An 11,343-nucleotide genomic window follows, 5' to 3' on the forward strand; every position below is an offset into this window, starting at 1 on the left:
CTTATATCATAGGTTGAATTGTTCTCAAGCCTTCATTTCTCTATGATATTTGTACATCTTTTACATCTTTTCATTTTGTCTCGAGATATAATGTCTATAAAAGAATAAAGAAGAAAGTTATCAATTATAACACCATGATCGTTCCTTATTTTAATAAAACATATTTGTTCCCTAAAATAATCAATATGAATTATAAAATATAAAATTTATCTTGAATTAATAACTTGTCCTATATAAATCATTTATTTTTTTTTATTTTTAAGGAACTCATTGGGTACACGAAATTATGTCTATGCTCATGAAGCAAACAACGGAGTATAACTCACTTGGACCGTGGTGGGAGTTGAATTTAGAGTATCTTCGACAACCTGAATATTCAGTACACATCTACCATTTAGTTTCTTACCACGGAAACATGTAAACAAAGGTTACAAACTTGTTTATATCAACAGGAACCTGAAGGATAGATATGCATCACTTTACAACTTCTTTCAAGGAAAAATTGGTGTTCCCAAGTGGACTTGGGCAGAGTTCTTTGACGATTTTATTTTGGAAGGTATTTAAAATATTAATTCTAGAAAGTATTATCAATACTAATTGTGGTTGATATGGGGGTCTCCTGATGATACCCGGACCAATATGGAAAAGTTCAATCTGTAAATGTGAAATACAGTCAATGGCAATCGTTCTTTATCAGCCATCCGTGATGATATCAACATCAGTCACGTTTGCAAAGGCTTTATCAAACCCAAACCCCTAATTTGTATGACATCAAGTAATCGATATCAGTCACGGTTGCATACAGATTCTACCACTGCATCAAGTGTGATACGATATTTCTCCACTCAAGACAGTTAAATTTTAAAATTTAGCTGTCGAGAGTGGAGAAATATCTGATTGCACTAGATTTGGAATCTGTTTCTTCAATGATTTTTATCAATACTTATTCTGGAAGGTATTATCAATATATGTTCTAAAAAGTATTACCAATTTGATTTAATACGTTTGATTCATATTATATCCATTACAAGACAAAAACTCTTTTATGATACGCTGAGTTTCGAAGTCATTTAAGTGATTTATGAGCAAACTGGATCCCTGCATCCTTGAACTGACAATGTCATTGTGTGTAATTGACATTTTGTAATCATTCTCTGTTTTCCTGTGTAAGTTATTCGACCTCACCTACAGAATTATATTATTTTTATCATTTACAAAATTTAAGTTTGAGCCGTGAAATGGAAATGAACCAGTACTGACGTAGATTTGTGCCACACGAACGCACAGTCACATGACAGTTGACGTTATGAAATATCGTCTGAAACTGATTTGTTTGAAAGATGACGATTGGAATCACGAGCCTTATAAGACGGTCGATTACAAATAAATGATGCAACAACATAAATTTGCAAATGCAAACATATTTTAGTATTTCTAATATTGCTGGGCTCTGAAATGAAGACAATTAGAATACATGTATAGTTCATTCCTTTAGGATGAATGTTCAGATCCTTTTAATTTCATCTTTCTGAACACACACACTTGCATGCATACACGCACACACATGTTTTTTGTTTTTTTTGTTTAGTTCTGAATTCGAATGACACACAGGTATTTCAAATGCTCTAGAAAATAGAAAAGTTCTCCTTTCATATGATATATGAGAAAACCACTTCTCAAAATAGAAGATATTATATCTATACTATGTATGTAAATGATAGAATAGTTACACTTCCGGTACAATGAAGTAACAGGGATTTTTTCTTTCATTTGAGTTACTTCATTTGTGTTATTCCTTTATATTTTATTCATTCTTACTTTTGAGTTTTCCTGTTTTTTAATATTATATCTGCATTAAGTCTTAAGAAACACTCGAACTGACAGTAATGTTCTACTAAGTGGCGTGTTCAGTGCAATTATGTATCATAACTTTCACTTTATATCCAATTTTGACTTCAGCTTTATAACAAGAGGTAAATATGTTCTGTCAATAAAAGTATTTTCGAACCCAAGGATTGCACTAATCACCTGCAAACAATGGCAGTTGATAAGAGCAGATTACCAGGGAAATACAAGGCATAGATTTACCAGCGTTGGATATTACCTCGTCTGCTGTGGCCACTTCTTGTGTATGATTTACCAATGACAACGGTAGAAGGAATGGAAAGAATTTCAAACGGTTACCTACGTAGATGGCTTATAGAACCACGTAGTTTTAGAGTGTGGGTCTATACAGTTTAGGAAGCAAGCTACAGCTACCACTCAAGTCAATCACTGAGGAATTCAAGGTGACCAAGGTTAGACAACATCTGATGTTAAAAGACAGCAGGGATGAGAAAGTACGGTCAGCAAAAGTAGAAGTAAGAACAGGAAGGAAGTGGTCGACAAAAAAGACAATAGAAAATGCTGAGTTACGATTAAATCACAGTGAGATAGTTGGCAGAGTTGCAGTTGGAAAGCAGGGCCTGAATGTAACACCTACAGCTAAATGGAGAACAGCAACAGTGGAAGAGGAAAGACACTTGGTACAGAAAGAGGTACGAACAATGGAAGAGGAAAGTAGAATGGTAAAGGCAGTGAGTATGACGAAACAAGGAAGCTTGTTAAACTGGGAAGGAACAAGGCAGCTGAAATTATGATGGAATGATATCTGGAAGATGGAGCCACATAGGTTGCAATTCAAGCTGAAGTCGGTATATGATGTATTGCCAAGCCCAACAAATCTAGCAACATGGGGTTTGAAAGATGACCTAAAGTGTGTTCTTTGCAGTAAGCCAGTAAATTTGGAGCATATACTATCTTCGTGCTCTAGTGCTTTGAAAGACGGGATGTACACATGGCGACACGACAAGGTATTAGGGGCATTAGCGGACACCCTAGAGAGAAACATCAGGAAGCCCAGAAAGAACAAGGAAGGCCTTACCTTTGTCAATTTTGTTAAGGAAGGAGAGAAGGGACAGAAGAAGAGTGTGGAAGGAAGTGGTTTACTGGGATCAGCAACCGATTGGCAAATGTTTGTGTATCTGAAGCAGAAGTTACAATTCCCGCCACAGATTGCAGCAACAAACCAGAGACCTGACATCGTCATTTGGTCAGCCTCAACAAAACAGGCAATCCTACTGGAACTAACAGTGCCATGGGAGGAACGAATAGAAGATGCCAACGAAAGAAAGAGATTACAGTATCAAGACTTACTTGCAGAATGTAGAGACAATGGATGGAGGGTTTGGTTATTTCCAGAGGAATTGGGAAGCAGAGGTTTGTTGGACAGTCTATATGGAGGGCATTAAGAGAGCTTGGTATTGATGGAGGGGAAAGAGGTAAACTGATTGGTAAAGTGTGCAAAGAGGCAGATACATCATCAATGTGGTTGTTGAGGAAAAGTTCTGAGCAGTGGAAGCAGTCAAGTCTAGAGGCATGGATGAATAGCCAAGTGGTTTCGGGCTGGGACATGATCACCCCAGTCGGCGCACCTCTAGAGGTTGTAATGGACAGCACCGAAACAGCCGAGGAAGGATGATTCACCTGAAGATTGAATTACACATCTTTCCAACAGGGTATTAAGGTAATAATCGATATATCCGGCGCATTCAGGTGTGAAAGCTGTTCATTATGGAGTTGGTATAATGTAGTCGGATTAGGCGACATTTCTACAACAGACTTTTACTTTTTGAGCTAGTATGATAACTTGATAATTAACACTTTTTTTAAAAAATATTTCAGGGTATCGTTGCAATGTAAATACCATTTAGATATTAACATAACAATGATGATAATTAATCCTCTATTTAGATAACTTGTATACTGGATGGTTTAATTACACGAAAGAAATGATTGCAGCTACCAAGAATAAGTCGAACAAAATATTTTCTGTCATGTACGAAGATCTTCTCATTGTGAGTATGTGCATGTATATTAATTAGAATCACAACGACATGGCATACTATCTGTAATCCGTAGAGCTCACTTGTTTTCAAATTTTATGCCTTTTTTTTCTAAAGAAAAACAAACTTTTATTACAAATAATTGACAAAAATCATTCGTTTATGTTTCCTTGTTTTTTTAATTTTTTTAAAATTTTTAATCATTTTTTCATATTTGCATAAAAGATCCATAATAGATACTCTTAGTATTAGTAATTTGTTTATCAATGACTGAACCTGCGTGAAATATGTATCACAGAACGTTAACCAGATAGCTATCTGTCACCAGGGAAAATGTCATTCACTGCCTTCTGGCAGCAAGGTATGGGTCATTCACTGCCTCCTGGACTAAGGTATGGGTCATTCACTGCCTTCTGGCACCAATGTATGGGTCATTCACTGCCTTCTGGCACAAAGATATGGGTCATTCACTGCCTTCTGGCACTTAGATATGGGTCATTCACTGCTTTATGGCACCAAGGTATGGGCATTCACTGCCTTCTGGCACCCAGGTATGGGTCATTCACTGCCTTCTGGCACCAAGGAATGGGTCATTCACTGCCTTCTGGCACCAATGTATGGGTCATTCACTACCTTCTGTCACAAGGGTATAGATTAATCACCACCTTCGATCACCGTCTGTAAAAGGGTTTGGGCCAATCTATGCATATTGTCATCAATATCTAGGTTATTCACTGCCTTTTTTCACAAAGGTACAGATAATTTCCACCTTCGGTCACCATTATTACGTCAATAAGTGTCTTCTGTCATCATGGTAAATGTCACTGCCTTCTGTCACCACTGTATGGGTCATTCGCCATCTTCGGTCACCATGGATTCGTCAATCAATGCTTTCTGTCACTGTATTCTGTCATTACGGTACTGGTCAATAACTGCTTTCTATCATCAGGGTATAATTGGTCAATCACTGCCTTAAGTCACACCAGGGTATAGGTAAATCAATTCCTTTAGTCATCTGTATTTAGACAAATTCCGTCATCAGGGTTAAAGTAGTGTTGCTCATGGCAAATAGATATTCAGTTAAAAAACCGATTCAGTCATGTTACAATCGAGTAAAAGATGACGGGATTGTAACAACAGGAAAATCACAACTTTTTATTTGTACATCAATATATTTTTAGGATCCAAAGAAACATATTACTGATCTAGCCAATTTTTTAGAAGTCCCTTACACTGACGAATTTATAGATGACATCGTAATAAAATGTAGTTTCAAAAACCTGAAGGACAATAAATTAAATGTGTGTTCTATTATTGATACAGATAAGAAATCAACGCTGTTCAGGAAAGGTTTGTATTTGACAATTAATTTGAACATTTCAAAACTATATAGAAATAGATCGAGAAATTTAAATGTGTTTGAACCTGGAAATAGCAAAATTAATGTTATAGAGCCTGATATTTTGTATGGACACTTAATAATTATCTTTATTATACTTCATGTCAAAATGCCAGATTTTGATTAGTTGATACGAGGAAGATAATTTACTCTATCTATGGTCAATACTCTATTACCCTTCACCGAGACGCTTGATCAAGTGTGTGCTTTATTAAATACGGATGGTTGTTATGTACAAGACGTTATAGTTTATTACTTTGAATTTGAAATTTAATAGCCAGTTATAACAGAACATTCAGTATAATAAATTAAATAACACATATCTGAGAGGGTGATAGAGCAGATTGCTACCCCTCGAAAAGACATTGTCAACCTTGGCTTCGCCTCAGTTGACAATGTTTTCGTGGGGTAACAATCTGCTCTATCACCCTCTCAGTTATGTTTTATTTATATAATATTGTTGAAGGCCATATCTCTAAAAACGGTGTTTTATCTATTTTTATCTAAATATCGCTACTTTTGTGTTTTAGCATTAGGTTGCCTTTTCATTGACTCCAACCCCCATCTTCTTTTATTTTCGAGAAATTATCTTCTGTGAATTCATTAAAATAACTTGGATACTTATTTTCGTGGACGTTGTGGGTACATGTGAACCACAAGTTTAAATGTTCAACGAATTAAATAATGTCTTTAGGCTTGTATGCAGACTTTTGCAAAATCAAATATCATAAAAAATGAAATTTTTCTCAATCCTCGAAAATTGGTACCACGAAAAAATGAATCCACAGTATGTGATCTCGTATGAATGATTTAAACGCATATCGAACAACCGCTGATTCTCAATTATTATGTATTTTAATATAATAATTGAGTGATTGTTGGGTAGCTTTTTCTTTTGAATATGATACCACATCGAGAGAGATAAGCTTTCAAAGCATACGATTTTAATCTCGGTTTATATGAATTCGTATTGCTCATGCGTTGAACAGTGTTTAGGGTTTTTACTCCGTGCCACTGCAGTGTCTGGGATTCAAATTGTACATGATGACAGGAGACACGTATACAAGTTTATTTTTATTGAATTACTATTTTATCCTTATTGTTATATAAAAAAACATGTACAGAGGGATACGATATTATTGCGATTGTCTTCATTCGTGGATAAAAATGCAAATATTTGTCGTATATTTTATCTCACATCACATAGGAGATAATGGTCGCAAATTTAGTTAAGTGGCGACGCGTTAGCGGAGCCAGTAAACGGGTATTTGCGATCATCAAATCAGCAATTGATGCCGTCGGAGCTTAAAATACAAAATTGTTATCTCCATTCTAATGAAACTGACAGAAAACAACGTCAAAACATACATTTTAAATCTGTCAAACATCGTCTGCGCGTACGTTTTCATAGCATCAATTGTAATTGTAAATTGATGCCATGAAAATTGGTGACGTTATCCAATCAAAATGAACGTTACAAACGATGTTGCATCAAAATGTAGGTTCCATAGGGGGGAAACTCATCTAAGATACCAGACTTGTAATTTTGTACGTCAGACCATTTGTTTATTTTTATGTATTATCATAATTATGTTGTGTATAATCATGTTTAGTATACTACATGTAGGTATAATTGGTGATTGGAAGAATTGGTTTACTGTAGCACAGAACGAACGAATGGATGCCATCTACAACAAAGAAATGAAGTCAAATTTAAATATGAATAGCTAAATAAATATTGTATCTAAGTACTAAGCAATTCAAATGGCGCTTCAGATACGATAGTATATATCTAAATAAATAAAGGTCAGATAAAATGTCATTTCACGAAATAAACATGTAAAACAGAATTAAAAACTGTATTCTGTCTCACCATTATAAAACTTCACTGACTAATAACTAATTTATACATATACATAGATAATCATATCTAATGAACACGGGTGTCACTTGTGAAGCAGGAACTGTTGACTCCTCTGAATTTTCTGAGTCCATAAATGTTTTTTGTGGGAATCGTGGTTCTCAATCTTTACGTTTTCTGTGTAATCATTTTGTAACATAAATAAATTAGTCTACAATGGAAACGTTGCAACAGACGATGTAAATGTATGCGAAATGTGGAGTGACTACTTTCATGATTTATATTCAGATAACGATGACTCTGATAACCTTTTTGGTACAAGTTTCTTTAAGAAAATAAAGGATTTTATTCAAACATATATTGATAGTAATGATGATTGTGTGATACCATATCTTGAACGAAAGATCACGATCGATGAAGTTAGTGAACAATTACGTAGTCTAAAATGTGGTAAAGCACCAGGTCCGGATTATTTATGAAATGAACATTTACTTTATGGTGGAAAGGCTATCTTAACATATATATGCAAACTCTATGATATTATTCTTAAAACCGAATATTTACCCTTATGTTTTCGTCATGGAATTATTATAACTCTATATAAAAGCAATAACAAAGATAAATCATTACCAAATAATTACCGTGCAGTGATATTAATTTCGGTTTTGGGAAAACTATTGGAAAAGATTATTTTGTGTCGTGTTTAAGCTCTTTTAGAACAAATGGGAACAGTTATGCCTCATCCTCTACAATTTGGATTTGACAAAGAACATAGTTCAATTCCTGCGATTTATACTTTAAAGGAATCGATAGACTTTTATAATGAACACAATTCACCAGTTTTTGCGATATTTTTAGATAATGAAAAGGCTTTTGACCGAATATGGCAGGATGGTCTATTATACAAACTTATGAATATTGGAATAGAAGGGAAAATGTAGAGAATTATATATTTGTGGTACAAAACTGCAACGGCTCATGTTCAGTACAAAACAATTACAAGCAAGGTGTTTAAGATCGAACAAGGAGTCGGTAAAGGCCGTGTAATGTCTGCTTAGCTTTTTCACTTTTTATTAACGATTTGATTTACCAGCTTATAGAATCTAATGGTGGATTGATCATTGAATATTTACATATTCCGTGTGTCCTTTTAGCAGATGACACTACCTTGTTCAGTAGCTCAAAAAACGGGTTACAAATACTTTAAATATTGTTCACGAATATGCACAAAGATGGAGACTTAAATATAATGCTTTGAAAAGTAAATTTTTTACTGTTTAGTCCCAATAGCATATGCAAAAACCTGATTACGTGTTTTCATTCGGTGATGCTACAATTTTGTTGAATGCTACAGTTACTTATGCTGGAACTCTGCTAGACTGTTCGAGAAGAACTTTCGGAAGGACAGATATGGCTTGTAAGAAATTAAAGCGAAATTTGCTTTTGCTGTATAATATTTGTGTGAATCCAAATGACATGTCTCCGGTCGCAAATACCATTATATGGAAAAGATTTATCCTTCCTTGTGCACTTTATGCCTATGAACTTTGGAGACATTTAAATTCAACGGAGATTGGAATGTTAGAACAAGCTCAGAGATATTTCACACGATTTATCCTATGTTTTGATAAAAGGTCACCAAATGACTCTTGTATAAGTAATTAAGGTCTTTGGACAATAGAAGGTCGTATTTACAAATTTAAGATTTTATTTCTGGGTAGATTATGTAGAGCGTCTGTTACTACTACTCATAAGCATTTGTTTAATTTACGATTTGGTCAAATACTCAGTGAAGACTTGGCGAAATCAGCAATAACTTATGATCTTATACAAACTTTAGCGAAATATGATATGTTATCATTCCTTGAAAGTTATATAGAGGAGGCATATAGTCCAGATAAACGACTTTGGTCCAAAATAGTTAGTCAGTCAATAAAAGTTTTTGAAGAAAATAGATGGATACTGTCTGTTCAACGTCGACCGGAACTCAACCGTTATTATAAAATACATTATTGTCTTACATATCATAGACTTGTCAGACTTTCAGCTATGGACCCTTTTTTCACAAGAGGTCTTTTACTACTAATTCGTTTAGGATCCGTTGCCATTAAGAGTGGACAATGTACTATATGTAACCATTATACTTATGATATTGTAAAACACTTGATTCTAAACTGTGAACATGTTGTTGATATTCGAAATGAAATGTTCTATGCGATAGTCAACTTATTGTCGGTACAAGATTCTGTAAAACTATTTCAGCAGGACGAAGACGATATGCTTGTGACATTACTTGGTGGAGTAAATGGTTATGTAAAACAACTGAACTCTGATGTGAGGAAACAACTGATGCTGTGCTTAACGGGTCAAATGTTGAAATTGTACAATCACTTCAAAAGTGTTTTATTTTACCATAATTTTAATTTTGGTCACTAAATAGGCAAAGTTGTATGTGCATTTGTTCTCTCTTTTTTGTATTTATTATATGTTGGACATTATAAACATCATGTAGTGTAATGACCTTATTGTCGTATTGTGTTCATAATATGTTGTATATAGCTTGTTAATTTCCATTTGTATGTATTAACTATATGTCAATCTCCATATATTGGAGGAAATAAAGACAATCAATCAATCAATCAATCAATCAATCAAATTATTTTAAAACTTGTCGTTGTTTTGTTTATCAATATACATTCTAGATCGTTTGTCATATGTAAAATTAATTTTAATCATCAATCATCCTCCATTAGATCAGTATCCCGAAAATCACACCTCCATAAAAAACATGTGTACAGAACCAGTTTTTCGTGTGCAGATGCTCCCCCTTCTTTTGCCCCTTTAGACAATGTGTCGTAAAAATAACACATCATGAAAACCCCGCAACCAACAGGATGATCGAAAATCATGGTAAAATTATCCTCGCTATTACACAAAGCTAGTTAAGGTAGCTACAGTTGGATACTGTCGCTAAAGAACACAGAAATCAAAACAACAATCCTAACAGGTGTCATGAAGTCTTAAATACAATTCAAATCGTTTGTTTTTTTAAGAGGCCAGAGAATGTTAAAATGGTCAGACCATCAGAAGAGAGAACCATTTTTACTGAATTATTGAAGCTATCACCCTGGTAGCCCTTGCTGTTGAAATAGTTGAGAGATTTTCCGAGATATATCTTTTCAGTATTTCAGTTTCTTTTAAGGGGCATTAGATACCAAATTTATAATTTATACCCGTAGAATATTTTCAATTTCTCAAATTTGATTTAATATATACGATGTATATACCATGTATATACCGTGTAAACTAAAACGTAATTCAGAACTACAAAGATTCCATAGCAAACAATGCACAATGCCTGGGTTTGTTATAAACCTGTGTATTCTTGACTGGACGCCATCTAGCGACAAGACCAATGAAAATTGTTGATGGACATGTGATCCCGTTATAACTATTGTGCTATTTCGTGGCGGTCAAATTTTATCGGTATAGGGAGGCCGGAGTGCCGGAAAGAACCACCGACCTTCGGCAGGAAAATTTAAAATCCAAGTCAATTAAGATTGGACTCGAGCGTACCTGCTACGTGCGGGATTCGAACTCACAACCTGAGTGTTGACAGGCTAGTTGGCCAACTTAGACCACTTGGACACCAATGTCCCTGTTTTAATTATGAATAGAAACAGACAGGTAAACAGAAAATACAAATAGTAAGCACGTGTAACAGTTTGAAGTAGATTTCTTCGTTCTGTTTGATCTTATTTCATAGGTATTGTAAATTATTTACCCATAACCTGTTTAAGACTGCTTTTTTGCGGGTCGAATCAATCAACGAAATTGGTCTTTCTGAAACTGCTGAAGTTGTACCGCTATAAATTCTAAATTGCTAGTTTAGTAGAAATTGGTCAAACATTTTGTACTTAACTAACATTTAGCAATTTTGCGCAAAAGTCAGTGTGTACCAACCAGATATTATTATTTTAACCACAAGTATCAAGAATATTTTTCATGACATTAACCTATTCAGACATATAATCATTCTGTGAATATTGTAAAAACATAAAATTATACAAAATGTGTTGAGACGTGGACAAACTTGTTCTGTAAACCTCTTAAATCATCAAACTACATGTTTTCTTATTATCGGCTCGTAAGAACTTCAAAATAGACAGCTGAAACGAGATATTGTACGTGTAGGTGTA

The 11,343-nt window shown here is 34.5% G+C and overlaps 1 protein-coding gene across 1 annotated transcript in view; it reads right to left on the bottom strand.

Moving 5' to 3' along the window:
* Positions 1 to 11,343, bottom strand: part of LOC127719523 (collagen alpha-1(XII) chain-like) — a 565,245-nt gene that overhangs the window by 381,511 nt on the left and 172,391 nt on the right. The window lies entirely within an intron of this gene.

This window comes from Mytilus californianus, unplaced genomic scaffold (genome assembly GCF_021869535.1).
Source record: "Mytilus californianus isolate M0D057914Y unplaced genomic scaffold, xbMytCali1.0.p SCAF_11, whole genome shotgun sequence".
Classification (NCBI taxonomy): Eukaryota; Metazoa; Mollusca; class Bivalvia; order Mytilida; family Mytilidae; genus Mytilus; species Mytilus californianus.